Source organism: Myxine glutinosa, chromosome 13 (genome assembly GCF_964187855.1).
Source record: "Myxine glutinosa chromosome 13, kmMyxGlut1.1, whole genome shotgun sequence".
NCBI lineage: Eukaryota > Metazoa > Chordata > Myxini > Myxiniformes > Myxinidae > Myxine > Myxine glutinosa.
In genome coordinates, this window is record NC_136273.1 from 58,185,871 (window position 1) to 58,200,324 (window position 14,454).

A 14,454-nucleotide genomic window follows, 5' to 3' on the forward strand; every position below is an offset into this window, starting at 1 on the left:
AGTTGGGGTGTGAAAAGAATGACAGAGATCTGTAATCTGGTGGTGAAAGAAGGCCGCATTCCAGTGGATTGGGACTGAGTACCCTCGTCCCTCTATACAAGGGGAAAGGTGACCCTCTGGCGTGTGGCTCGTACCGAGCGATAAAGTTATTGGAGCATGGAATGAAGGTATTGGAAAGGGTGTTAGAGAGGTGGATAAGGAAGAAAGTGAAGATCGACGAAATGCAGTTTGGATTTATGCCAGGAAGAGGAATGACAGACGCGCTTTTCATTGTGAGGCAGTTGCAGGAGAAGTACATGGAGAAGAGGAAGAAGTTGTTTTTTGGGTTTGTTGATCTGGAGAAAGCATTCGATAGGGTTCCACGCAAAGTATTGACATGGGCATTGAGGAAGTTAGGAGTGGAGGAATGGTTGATCAGAGTAGTGATGGCAATGTACAAAAGAGTGCGCACAGCTGTAAGGACGAAGGACGGGAACAGTGGTGAGTTTGAGGTGAAGGTGAGAGTGCATCAGGGGTCGGTACTAATTCCACTACTATTTGTAGCTGTGATGGAGGTGCTGGCTCAGAACGTAAAGGAGGGTTTACCGTGGGAGTTGTATGCAGATGATCTGGTGTTGATTGCAGAAAGTATGGATGGACTGAAGGAAAAGATGAACAAGTGGAAGGAATGTATGGAGACAAAAGGTCTGAAGGTGAATATCGGAAAGACGAAGGTGATGGCAAGTGGTAAAGCATGTGGTGAGGTGGAAAGAACTGGGAAGTGGCCGTGTGCTGTGTGCAGGAAGGGTGTCGGAGTGAACTCCATTCAATGTACAATGTGCGCTGAGTGGGTTCATCAAAAATGTCGTGGTCTGAGAGGGTCAATTACCAGTGTGGCAGCTACATTCAAATGTAAGGTGTGCACAGAGGGAGCTGCAGATGGCGGAAATGTTGAGTTGGATCTTGGAGACGGCGTGAAGCTGGAAGGTGTGAAAACATTTTGCTACCTCGGAGACATGCTGAATGGAGAAGGTGGATCAGACTCGGCAACGGTTGCTCGAGTGAGATGTGCATGGAAGAAGTTTCGGGAACTGAGTGGCGTGCTGATGAGGAGGAGAGTGTCATTGAAGCTGAAGGGAAAGGTGTATGCTGCATGTGTGAGAAGTGTTATGATTTATGGGAGCGAGACATGGGTAATGAACGTAGAGCAGCAACGAAGGCTGGAAAGGGTGGAAATGCGAATGGTTCGATGGATGTGCGGAGTATCGTTGAGAGAGAGGAAGACAAATGATGAATTGCGAAAGATGATGGGAATATTGCCTGTGATTGATGCTGTGAAGAGAAACAGGTTGAGATGGTTTGGTCATGTGTTGAGGAAGGATGAAAGTGACTGGTTGAGAAGAGTGATGGAAATTAATGTAGAAGGAAGTAGAGGACGGGGAAGACCGAGAAAGACTTGGCTAAAGATGGTGGAAGAAGAAATGCGGGCAAGGGGGTTAACAAGGAGAGATGCAGAAAATAGGGCAAAATGGAGAAGATTGTCATGGAGACCGCAAGGCTAACCCCTGCTCTAGCAGGGAAAATGGCCTTAAAATGCATGTTGTTGTTGTTGTTGTTGTATTATCTTCTATATATTCTATATTTAACATTGTGATATGAAAATAGTTTTCATATTTGTTGTAAATGTAGTTTAAACTCGTGGTTATGCGTTAGAGCGGTGTATTTTATAAGCAGCGTCGTCTTCAAGGTTCTTTTCTTTTTTTTTCTATTAAAGACATATTCTGTCATTTTAAAACCACCGAAGTGTGTATTAGGTTTCCCCATTTCATAAAATGTATCGTTTGATACGTATAATGCTTTAAAACTGTTTTGGGGGGGGGGGGGGGGTGTTTTTTTTTTTTTTTTTAACCTCAGAACAGATATTGTGGCAGGCACAAGGGACAATAATTCCGCGCACCAGTGGGTGGCGCGGGCGTCCAGGCGGGGAACGAAAATGCATGCCCCGCCTTTCGACCGATCGGCCACGCCCGGGGGCAAGGCGTCGCCTCGGGACATATATGCGGGCTCTAAGCTCGAGCCCGCCCAGTGCTGAAGTGCGAGCTCTGAATAAAGACTCTTGTTGTACCAACGCGTTGTGGCCTACCTCTCTGGCAATCGAGTCGTGTGAGCACAGCACCACACTGGTGACCCCGATTGGTTCAGCCGTTGCTGACCCCCGAACGCGCCATGGCTACCAATGCCGTCGCCGTCAAACTCCCCGAGTTTTGGGAAGCACAAGCCGACGTTTGGTTTGTGCAGGTCGAAGCTCAATTTCAGCTCCGAGGCATCATGGCGGACGAGACCCGGTACTACTACGTGGTCGCAGCCCTCGGGCCCGGCACTGCCGCCCGAGTCATGTCCATCCTTCGGCGCCCGCCGGGCGACCACAAGTATGAGGTGCTCAAACGTCTCCTCCTTGCCACGTTTGGGCCCACAGAGGTCGAATGTGCCGACCGCCTCCTGGACCTTCCCGCCCTCGGCGACACACGACCATCCGTCCGGATGGATTTCATGCTGTCCCTGCTTGGAGACCAGCGCCCGGATTTCTTATTCCGAGCACTTTTCCTACGCCAGCTACCTGCACAGGTGCGCCTCGCGCTGGCCAGTTCCAAACTAACGAAACCCCGCACCCTGGCTGGAGAGGCCGACAAGTATTTCGCGGCCTGCGACACGCGGTCGGTTTACGGTGCTGCCGTAGTGGCTCCTGGTGTGGAGGCTCCAGCGCCCCCTGCTTCCCTCGTGGCCGCTGCTACGCCCTGCCCACTACCGCCGCCGCCACCACCACCGCCGCCGGCACGGCCGCCATGGGGGCCACCGCCGCAAACCTGGTGCTACTACCATGCCAGGTTCAGCCACAAGGCTAAAACGTGCCGCCCGCCGTGTTCTTTTGACGGGTCGGGAAACGACCGGCGCTCACTTGCGGCCATGAGCGTCGGCCATTCCGGCAGCCTCCTGTTCATCACGGACACCTTGTCCGGTGTCCTTTGCGACACAGGAGCGCAGGTAAGCGTCCTCCCTGCCTCCGCGTCCGACAAGCAAGCCGCGGGCCGGGGCCCCGCTTTGCTTGCCGCCAACGGTACACCCATCCGCACATTAGGGAAGCATTGCCTCTCACTGCGGTTCGGAGGGCAGCGCTTTCAATGGTCGTTCGTCACCGCCAGCGTGCCAATGGCCCTGCTCGGTGCGGACTTCCTATGTGCGCATGGCTTTTTGGTCAATGTTAAGCGCAGACGTCTCGTCCAGGCCGAAACCTTCAGCTCGCTCGCTTGTTCGCTGAGCGGCTCGTTGAGCAGCTCATGAGCGGCTCACCGAGCGGCTTGCCAAGCGGCTTGCTGAAAGGTTCCATCCAGGCGAGTTTAGTTTGCACGCTTCCGGCAGCGGACGACTTTACCCGCCTCCTAGCCAGTTTCCTGGCCCTCACGCGGCCCACCTTCTCAGCGGTGGCCGTTAAACACGGGGTGGAGCACCATATACCCACGGTCGGGCCGCTGGTCTACGCCCGGGCACGCCGACTCGAACCCACGAAGCTCGCCGTGGCGAAGGCGGAGTTCGCCACGCTGGAACGGCTGGGTATCGTGCGGCGCTCAAACAGCGCTTGGGCCTCCCCGCTGCACATTGTGCTGAAGCCCAGTGGAGGATGGCGGCCATGCGGTGACTACCGCCGGCTCAATGATGCCACCACCCCCGACCGCTACCCGGTCCCGCATATCCAGGACTTTTCCGCCCGGTTGGCAAACACGACCGTGTTTTCCAAGGTGGACCTCATCCGGGGCTACCACCAGGTCCCCGTACAACCGGGCGATGTCCCGGAGACGGCCGTCATCACCCCTTTCGGCCTCTTCGAGTTCCTGCGAATGCCTTTTGGGTTGAAGAATGCGGCCCAGGCATTCCAACGGCTTATGGACAGCGTCTTGCGCGACTTACCTTTCATCTATGTCTACCTGGACGACATCCTAGTCGCGAGCGTGTCCCGGGAGGAGCACCTGCTCCACCACCGCATGCTTTTCGAACGCCTGGGCCAGCATGGCCTAATCATCAACCCCGCAAAGTGCCGTTTCGGCGTCGCCACCATCGACTTCTTGGGGCACCGCATCACCAGGCACGGGGCCATCCCTTTACCGGCCAAGGTGGAGGTGGTCAGGGATTTCCCGCGACCCCGCATGATCAAGTGGCTCCAGGAGTTCCTGGGCATGGTAAATTTTTACCACCACTTCGTGCTCCACGTCGCCCAGCTCCTCCGCCCCCTGCACGAGGCCCTCCGGGGCAAGCCGGGCAAATGTGACATCGCCTGGTCGGAGCCGATGGCCGCAGCGTTTGCGGGCGCAAAGCTGGCCCTGGCCAACGCCACTATGCTGGCGCACCCGGCGCCCAATGCACCGATCGCCCTCACCACCGACGCGTCGGACTACGCGGTTGGCGTGGTGCACGAGCCATGGGTGCGTGGTGCTTGGCAGCCGCTGGCGTTTTTTAGCCGGCAGCTTCGCCCGCACGAACGCCGCTACAGCACCTTCGACCGCGAGCTGCTCGGGCTCCACCTGGCAGTCCGACACTTCCGCCATCTGCTGGAGGGCCGCCCGTTCATGGCTTTCGTCGACCACAAGCCCCTTGTGTTCACGATGGCCAAGGTCGCCGAGCCATGGTCGGCACGGCAGCAGCGTCACTTCTCTGCCGTGTCCGAGTATACGACGGACATCCGTCACGTGGCGGGTAAAGACAACCCGGTGGCGGATTGCCTTTCCCGGTCCGTCGCGCACGCGGTCCACCTCGGGATCGACTATGCCCGGATGGTGGAGGACCAGACCGCCGACCCCGGTGTCCAGGCCTTGAGGACCGCCGTCATGGGCCTCCACGTCACCGAGGTGCCGTTCGACGCCGCGGGCGTGGCCCTCCTGTGCGACGTCTCCCTCGGCCGGCCTCGCCCCATCATGCCCGCTCGCTGGCAGCGCCCAGTGTTCGACGCCATCCATGGCCTGTCCCACCCGGGCATGAAGGCCTCCCAGAAGCTCGTCTTGGAAGCTCACCGTAAACCGCCCCATTGGCCCCGTTTACGGTGCCCGAGCGTCGGTTCGACCACGTGCACATCGACTTGGTGGGACCTCTGCCCCACTCGCGGGGGTTCACCCACCTCCTCACCATGGTGGACCGCACCACACGGTGGCCGAAGGCCGTCCCATTGGCGGCGACGTCTGCGGCTGATGTGGTGCAAGCCTTCATCGCCACTTGGGTTGCCCGGTTCGGTGCCCCTTCGGACATCTCGTCCGACCGCGGCCCCCAGTTCACCTCGGAGCTCTGGGGCACGGTGGCGCAAGGGCTCGGCGTAAAACTACACCACACCACGGCCTACCACCCCCAGGCCAATGGCCTGTGCGAGCGCTTTCATCGCTCGATGAAGGCTGCGCTCCGGGACAGCCTCCGCGACGGCAGCTGGGCCGACAGGCTCCCCTGGGTCCTGCTGGGCCCCAGGACGGCGCCCAAGGAAGACCTGTGCGTGTCCTCGGTGGAGCTGGTCTTCGGGCAACCATTGCGGGTACCGGGCGAATTTATCCCCGACTCCACGGCTCCTTGGTCTGCGGCGCAACCGCGCTCCACCCTGCAGGAGACCGCCCGGAGGTTCGCCCCGGTGCCGACGGCACACCACGGTTGCCCGTCTTCCCACGTCGCCCCGGAGCTTCACACGGCGGAGTACGTCTTCATCCGGCACGACGCCCACCGGGCACCACTACGGCCCCCGTACGACGGGCCCTTCCACGTGCTGGAGACCAGGGACAAATATTTCACCGTCGACATCGGCGGTGCCCCGAATCGTATCTCCATGGACCGCCTCAAGCCGGCCCACCTCGATCTGGACCACCCCCCGCAAGCAGCTCTGCCTCTGCGTCGAGGCCACCCCCCGGCGGTCAGATCCCCAGCACCCCCCAGCCCCGCCGTCCCGCTACCCCCCAGCCCCGCACGCATCGCCAGGGGGCGTTTCGGCCAGGTCATCCGGCTTCCCCGCAAACTCACCCTTCAGGTGCGCGGGAATTCTGGGGGGGCGCGTGTGGCGGGCACAAGGGACAATAATTCCGCGCACCTGTGGGTGGCGCGAGCGTCCAGGCGGGGAACGAAAATGCATGCCCCGCCTTTCGACCGATCGGCCACGCCCGGGGGCAAGGCGTGGCCTCGGGACATATATGCAGGCTCTAAGCTCGAGCCCGCCCATTGCTGAAGTGCGAGCTCTGAATAAAGACTCTTGTTGTACCGACGCGTTGTGGCCTCCCTCTCTGGCAATCGAGTCGTGTATGCACAGCACCACAATATCAACATTTACCTCAGCGAATGTCAATCACGGTGTCAGTATTTGATGAACTTATAAAGACTTCGGTGAGTTATAAGTGTGACAAGCATGTGCACGGGATTCTTCCCAGAAGAATGAGTGGTCGCATTCGCTTGTACGAGTTAAAATGAGCGAGTTTGTTTTGACGTTTGGGCCAGTTTTACATGTAGTATCCCGAAGGAATGAAACGAACGTTTTTCACGGCTTACAATTTTATTTGAAGTCACACATGCCTCAAAATACACTCACCTATATGGAATTGAACGCTGAATCCGAAAATGTAAGTGAAATTGCCTTGTTTTTTTTAACATTATCTTCTATATATTCTAAATATATATCTGTGCAGTGTCTGTCTTGTCTTGTCTTGTCTTGTGTTGTCACTGAATTACTCCCTCAAACTTTTGTGAAATCGTACTATTCCAACTTGACCCACGGCGGGAGTATGCGCTCTACTGAGTGGCGTTCTAGTTTTTATTGTGATATGAAATGAAAGTAAAGAGAGCCGGTATAATCCATTTCATTTAATGAGTACCTGCTTGTGCTACCTTTGTGAATATCTTCTGAATTGTTTTGCACAACACCTGTTTGCATATGAATTAGTAAATAAAATTGTAAGTGAAAGATGTCTTTGTTTTGTTCTTACATTGATATCACATTCAATGAACTGTAATAATATTCAGTACAGTTAAACATCAGTGGGAGTGGGCATGGGTCAGAGGTCGGCTCGTTCAGGAGGCTGGGGGGAAAAAAGTTTAAGAACCATTGATTTAGACTATGAGACCCTTTAAGACAATTTAGACTCCTTCAACACTGTAAACCCATTAGACTGCTCAGACCCTTGACCCTGACGACTTTTAAGACCCATCAAACAAGTACATCTCTTAGACCTTAAGACCTGAACTACGTTTGGTCCTTTAGTCCCCTTAAGACCCTTTAGACCTTTTAAAACCTTTAAGACCCTTTTTTATTATAATCATATATTAACTGATATTGTAACAAAACGATATGAATAATCAAATATTGTTTCGAATTATAATGTTTCAAAATTCTGGGACAACCTCTACATAAAGAAAGGCAATTGCTGTTATGCCTGATAGTCTTTTCCATATCCTTCTCTCGTTATTTAGCCAGCCTCGGTAGTCTAATGGTTAGAGTGTGCATTCTGAGTGAGGTTCGAACCCCAGTGGAGTCACACCATGGATTTAAAAAATGGTACGTGCTAATTCCTTGCTTGATGCTCAGCATTTAAAAGAACATAGCACGGATAAACAACCATATGTTGGTAATAATAGCGCAGGCTTTGATGGACCTAATGGCCTCCTTTGATTGACCTAATGGCCTACTTTGATGGACCTAATGGTCTACTTTGATGGATGTAATGGCCTCCTTTGATTGACCTAATGGCCTACTTTGATGGATCTAATGGTCTACTTTGATGGACCTAATGCCTCCTTTGATTGACCTAATGGCCTACTTTGATGGACCTAATGGTCTACTTTGATGGACCTAATGCCTCCTTTGATTGACCTAATGGCCTACTTTGATGGACCTAATGGACCAAAAGTTCCTTGCAAGGAAACTCATGTTATTATATCTAATCTTTTGCCTTTTGCTGGGTTATTTTCTAACTAGCTTCTGCCTATTCCCATACTGATATAAATGCAACTCCAGTCCTGTTATTGTATACCTTTTTTTTTTAACCTAAGTCTTTCCCGAACCTGCTGTCCATGTCTGACGTGCGACTGAACGTGGCACAGTAACGTGGACTTTAATATTGGTTCCATTGTTTAGCATTCACCGCTTCCACATTGTTTGTTTGCTTTCGGCTTCCCACCCGTGTTTACCACATAGCACAGGTACCTAATAAATGCCTTCTACTTCTTTAGCACTCCTTATCTCACTGCTCAACCACACTGGACTCTTACTGCCTCGAGTCTTCCACCTCGTTGGAATATACCAACTCTACGCATTTGCTCCTTACATACATGATGAAGAATAATCTGCTGATGTAAGTGACTTTCTCCGAGGGGACCACGTTGGCAGAAGGGTGGAGTACACGAGTGCTGTGGGGCGTGGGCTGCCCCTTAATCCATTTGGCGTGTCCTAGTTTTCGAGTTGGCGTCCACTGCTATGTCTCCTTTCATCTCCAAACTGGTGTGAGAATGCTGTTTTGGCAAGCATATGTTTGCACTTACATCGTCTTCATTATCAGCAAACAACAAAAAATTTCTTCCTCATCTTGGCTTTCTACCTGGCAGGTGAGTTGAATTGTCATACATATTGTGCTGTTTAAAATTCATACTGATATAAATAGTTCCTGAATAAACAAGACCCAAAGGCTAAAAGGGCGTAGCCGGGCTGGTAAAATATGATAAACGACAAACACATTATTAGCTTTTTAAACAGTCGCTAGTGCTGTCTATAACATCAAACAAAGAAATTTGGAGGAACACAGACATCCGTGAGGGAAGTTTTACTTACAAAACTGAGGGAAGATCGACTGTAATCTATACATGCCACAAGGGTTGGGTTAATAACATGCTATCAAAAAACCGAGGTGAGTTCCTTACCTCCACGGTTGTTAGTATCGAACACCACTTATCATTGATTCATGAACCATACACTGCTTCAATCCATCAACTTTGTATTCACAACATTGGGATTAAAGTGTTATGGTCATATTTACTATATTATTACTATTACGAAAACGATACTACTGAAACGATACACTACTGTAATAAGAAACCTGGGCTTAATTTGTCCGAAACGGCCCGAAGGTGAGGCATGAAGCCGAAGGCCTATACATTCTGTTTTGTTGGAAGAGACGTAACGCCGATGCTTTCGATATTTGATGGTCATTTTAACAATCAGTTTGTTTGTGTTTCACACTGAATGAAAAACGTAAGGGTAGAACATGGCGATTGTGATATATGACAAATTCAACGATATGTTCGGCCTGAACCAAATTTTTAATCAAAATGCCGGAGTGTGGAGAGTCAGCCGCTGTACTGCCGTAATGACATCAGACGTAATCACATCACCCTGTCATATAACCAGATCCTCAACTCTGATTGGTATACGTTTGACGGAACATGCATACAGACAGACAAACACTGTTCTAGACGGCTTTGCCCTGTGGGCTACGCTGTAAAAATGAAATAAAACCCCCCAAAAATTGCAAAACGGAATTATATATATATATATTGTGGCGGACACAACGCCAGCGGGTCATAATTCCGCGCACTAGTGAGTGACGCGAGCGACCGGACGTGGAAGCAAGGCTCGGGCCACGCCCGGAGCAAAGGAGTTATGAGGCTCAGGGTTGAACTGGAATACATGCCCCACCTTTCGGCCGACCGGCCATGCCCGAGGGCAAGGCGTGGCCTCGGGACATATACGCGGGCTCGAAATTCGAGCCCGCCCAGTGCTTACGTGCGAGCATTGAATAAAGTGTTTGGTTTTGTTCAACGCGTGGTGGCCTACCTTCTTGACAAACGAGTTGTGTGTGCATAGCACCACACTGGTGACCCCGACTGGTTCAGCCGTATCTGACCCCTGTACGCGCCATGGCTACCAACGCTGTCGCCGTCAAACTCCCGGAGTTCTGGGAAGCACAGGCCGACGTTTGGTTTGTGCAGGCCGAGGCCCAATTCCAGCTCCGGGGCATCACAGCAGACGACACCATGTACTTTCATGTGGTCGCCGCCCTCGGGCCCGGCACTGCCGCCCGCGTCGTGTCCTTCTTTCAGCACCCGCCGGGCGCCCACAAGTACGTTTGTTCGACTTCTCCTCACCACGTTCGGGCTCACGGAGGCCGACCGTGCCGACCGCCTCCTTGACCTTCCCGCCCTTGGCGACACACGACCGTCCATTCGGATGGATTATATGTTGTCCCTTCTTGGAGACAAACGCCCAGATTTCCTTTTCCGAGCTCTTTTCCTCCGCCAGCTACCTGTGCAGGTGCGGCTCGCGCTGGCCGGTTCAGCCATAATGGAACCCCGCGCCCTGGCCAGAGAGGCGGACAAATTTTTCGCGGCCTACGACACGCGGCCGACGTATAGCGCTGCCGTAATGGATCCCGGTGCGGAGGCTTCAGCGCCCCCGGATCCCCTCGTGGCCGCTGCCACACCCCGTCCACCACCGCCGTCACGACCGACGCGGCAGCCACCACCGGGGCAAACCTGGTGCTATTATGATGCCAGGTTCGGCCGCAAGGCCAGGGCGTGCCGCCCGCCGTGCTCTTTCGACGGGTCGGGAAACGAGCACGCCGGCGCTCACTTGCGGCCATGAGCGTCGGCCATTCCGGCAGCCTCCTTTTCATCACAGACACCTCGTCTGGTCGTCGATTTCTGTGCAACACTGGAGCGCAGGTAAGCATCCTCCCAGCCTCCGCGTCCGACAAGCAAGCCGCGGGCCGGGGCCCCGCCTTGCTCGCCGCCAACGGAACTCCCATCCGCACATTCGGGAAGCGTTGTCTCTCGATGCGGTTCGGGGGACAGCGCTTCCAATGGTCTTTCGTCACCACCAGCGTGCCAATGGCCCTGCTCGGTGCGGATTTCCTTTGTGCGCATGGGCTGTTGGTGGACGTTAAGCGCAGACGCCTCGTCCAGGCCGAAACCTTCATCTCGCTCGCTTGCTCGCTTAGCAGCTCGTTGAGCAGCTCGCTGAGCGGCTCACCGAGCGGCTTACCAAGCGGCTTGCTGAGCGGTTCCGTCCCGGCGAGGTTGGTCTGTATGCTTCCGGCAGCGGACGAGTTTACCCGCCTCCTCGCCAGTTTCCCGGCACTCACGTGGCCCACCTTTTCAGCGGTGGCCGTCAAACATGGGGTGGAACACCATATTCCCACCGTTGGACCACCAGTCTATGCCCGAGCGCACCGCCTCGACCCAATGAAGCTCGCCGTTGCGAAAGCGGATTTTCGCCACGCTGGAGCGGCTGGGCATCATCCGGCGCTCCAAGAGCACATGGGCCTCACCTCTGCACATTGTGCCCAAGCCCTGCGGCGGATGGCGGCCGTGTGGTGACTACAGCCGGCTCAACGACACCACCACCCCCGACCGCTACCTGGTCCCGCACATTCAGGACTTTTCCGCCCGGTTGGCGAAAACGACCATTTTTTCCAAGGTGGACCTCATCCGGGGCTACCACCAGGTCTCCGTAAAACCGGAAGCCATACCGAAGATGGCCGTTATAACACCTTTCGGCCTCTTCGAGTTCTTGCGGATGCCTTTTGGGTTGAAAAATGCGGCCCAGCCGTTCCAGCGGCTCATGGACAGCGTCTTGCGCGACTTGTCCTTCGTCTACGTCTACCTGGACGACATCCTAGTCACGAGCGCATCCTGGGAGGAGCACCTGCTCCATCTCCGCACGCTCTTCGAACGCCTGGGCCAGCATGGCCTGATAATCAACCCCGCGAAGTGCCGGTTCGGCATCACCGCCATCGACTTCCTGGGGCACCGCATCACCAGGCACGGGGCCATCCCTTTACCGGCCAAGGTGGAGGCGGTCAGGAGTTTCCCGTGCCCCCGCACGATCAAGGGGCTCCAGGAATTCCTGGGCATGGTGAATTTTTATCACCGCGTCGTGCCCCGCGTCGCCCAGCTCCTGCGCCCCCTGCACGAGGCCCTCCGGGGGAAGCCAGGAAAAGGTGATATCGCCTGGACGGAGCAGATGGACGCGGCGTTTGCGGGTGCAAAGCTGGCCTTGGCCAACGCCACCATGCTGGCGCACCCGGCGCCCAATGCACCAATCGCCCTCACCACCGACGCGTCGGACTACGCGGTGGGCGCAGTGCACGAACAGTGGGTGAATGGTGCTTGGCAGCCGCTCGCGTTTTTTAGCGGGCAGCTCCGCCCGCACGAACGCCGGTACAGCACCTTCGACCGCGAGCTTCTCGGGCTCCAACTGGCGGTCCGACACTTCCGCCATCTTCTCGAGGGCCGCCCGTTCACGGCCTTTGTTGATCACAAGCCCCTTGTTGTCACGATGGCCAAGTTCGCCGAGCCGTGGTCGGCCCGGCAGCAACGTCACCTCTCTGCCGTGTCCGAATACACGACGGACATCCGACACGTGGCAGTTAAGGACAACCCGGTGGCGGATTGCCTTTCCCGGTCCGTCGCACACGTGGACCACCTCGGGATCGACTATGCCCGGATGGCGGCGGACCAGACTGCCGACGCCGACATCCAGGCCTTTCGGACCGCCGTCACGGGCCTCCGCGTCACCGAGGTACCGTTTGACGTCGCGGGCACTGCCCTCTTGTGCGACATCTCCCCCGGCCGGCCTCGCCCCATTGTGCCCGCTGGCTGGCAGCGCCCGGTTTTTGACGCCATCCACGGCCTGTCCCACCCGGGCACGAAGGTCTCCCAGAAGCTTGTCGCGGCAAAGTTCATCTGGCATGGCCTCCAGAAGAACGTCCGCGACTGGAGCCAGAACGTGCCTCGCGTGCCAGCGCGCGAAGGTCCACCGCCACAACCAGGCCCCGTTGGCCCCGTTTACGGTGCCCGAACGTCGGTTCGACCATGTACACGTCGACTCGGTGGGACCTCTGCCCCCCTCGCGGGGTTTCACCCACCTCCTCACCATGGTGGACCGCACCACCCGGTGGCCGGAGGCCGTGCCATTGGCGGCGACGGCTGCAGCTGACGTCGCGCAAGCCTTTATCGCCACTTGGGTTGCCCGGTTCGGCGCCCCCTCGGACATCTCGTCCGACCGCGGCCTCCAGTTCACCTCAGAGCTCTGGGGAGCAGTGGCGCAAGGCCTCTGCGTCAAGCTGCACCGCACCACGGCCTACAACCCCCAGGCCAACGGCCTGTGTGAGCGCTTCCATCGCTCGATGAAGGCCGCGCTCCGGGCCAGTCTCCGCGATGGCAGCTGGGCCGACAGGCTCCCTTGGGTCCTGCTGGGCCTCAGGACGGCGCCCAAGGACGACCAGCGCGCGTCCTCGGCGGAGCTGGTCTTCGGACAACCGCTGCGGGTACCGGGCGAATTTATCCCCGACTACACGGCACCTTGGTCCGCTACGCAACAGCGCTCCACCCTTCAGGAGACCGCCAGGAGGTTCGCCCCGGTGCCGACGGCACACCACGGTTGCCCATCCTCATACGTCGCCCCGGAGCTTCGCACGGTGGAGTACGTTTTTGTCCGGCACGGCGCCCACCGGGCACTGCTGCGGCCCCCGTATGACGGGCCCTTCCACGTGCTGGAGAATGGGGACAAGCACTTCACCGTGGACATCGGCAGTACTCCAGATCGTATCTCCGTGGACCGCCTCTAGCCGGCCCACCTCGACCTGGACCACCCCCCGCAAGCAGCTCTGCCTCCGCGTCGAGGCCGCCCCCCGGTGGGCAGACCCCCGGCACCCCCCACCCCCGCCGTCCCGCCACCCCCCAGCCCTGCACGCATCGCCAGAGGGCGTTTCGGCCGGGTCATCCGGCCTCCCCACAAGCTCACCCTTCAGGTGCGCGGGAATTCTGGGGGGGCGCGTGTGGCGGACACAACGCCAGCGGGTCATAATTCCGCGCACCAGTGGGTGACGCGAGTGACCGGACATGGAAGCAAGGCTCGGGCCACACCCGGAGCAAAGGAGTCATGAGGCTCAGGGTTGAACTGGAATACATGCCCCGCCTTTCGGCCGACCGGCCACGCCCGAGGGCAAGGCGTGGCCTCGGGACATATACGCCCAGTGCTTACGTGCGAGCATTGAATAAAGAGTTTGGTTTTGTTCAACGCGTGGTGTCCTACCTTCTTGACAAACGAGTTGTGTGTGCATAGCACCACAATATCAACATTCACCTCAGAGAATGTCAATATATATACGTATATATATATATATATATATATATATATATATATATATATATATATATATATATATATATATTGTTACGGATCGCGGTTAGATGTTATTTCGACCGAGCGGTGGTGTATTACCGCGACCTAACAGTTATTCCCCGACTCTTCCCCAACTCACCCGATTCCACCCGAACGTTGGCCAAATCGCGCTACGCTAAATCAATGATTGGAAAGGACACAACGACTGGGATAAATGAAACGACGCAAGGGGTACAGTTCTCAAGACCTCCGGAGGAGGGTATAATTAGTGGTGGAGAAAAGGGGTAGAT

At 55.9% G+C, this 14,454-nt stretch overlaps 2 protein-coding genes across 6 annotated transcripts in view; both read left to right on the forward strand.

The window, feature by feature from the left end:
• Nucleotides 1–14,454, forward strand: part of LOC137415943 (mitochondrial adenyl nucleotide antiporter SLC25A25) — a 210,929-nt gene that overhangs the window by 63,534 nt on the left and 132,941 nt on the right. The gene's annotated exons all lie outside the window — the stretch shown is intronic.
• Nucleotides 1–14,454, forward strand: part of LOC137417469 (beta-1,3-galactosyltransferase 2-like) — a 49,003-nt gene that overhangs the window by 21,029 nt on the left and 13,520 nt on the right. For 3 of the 5 annotated variants that reach the window (XM_078767545.1, XM_078767543.1, XM_078767541.1), the window contains one exon: nt 8,218–8,589. The exons of the other annotated variants lie outside the window; for them this stretch is intronic. The gene's annotated coding sequence lies outside the window, so the exon portion shown is untranslated. The remainder of the gene's footprint in view (nt 1–8,217; nt 8,590–14,454) is intronic. 5 annotated transcript variants of the gene reach the window in all.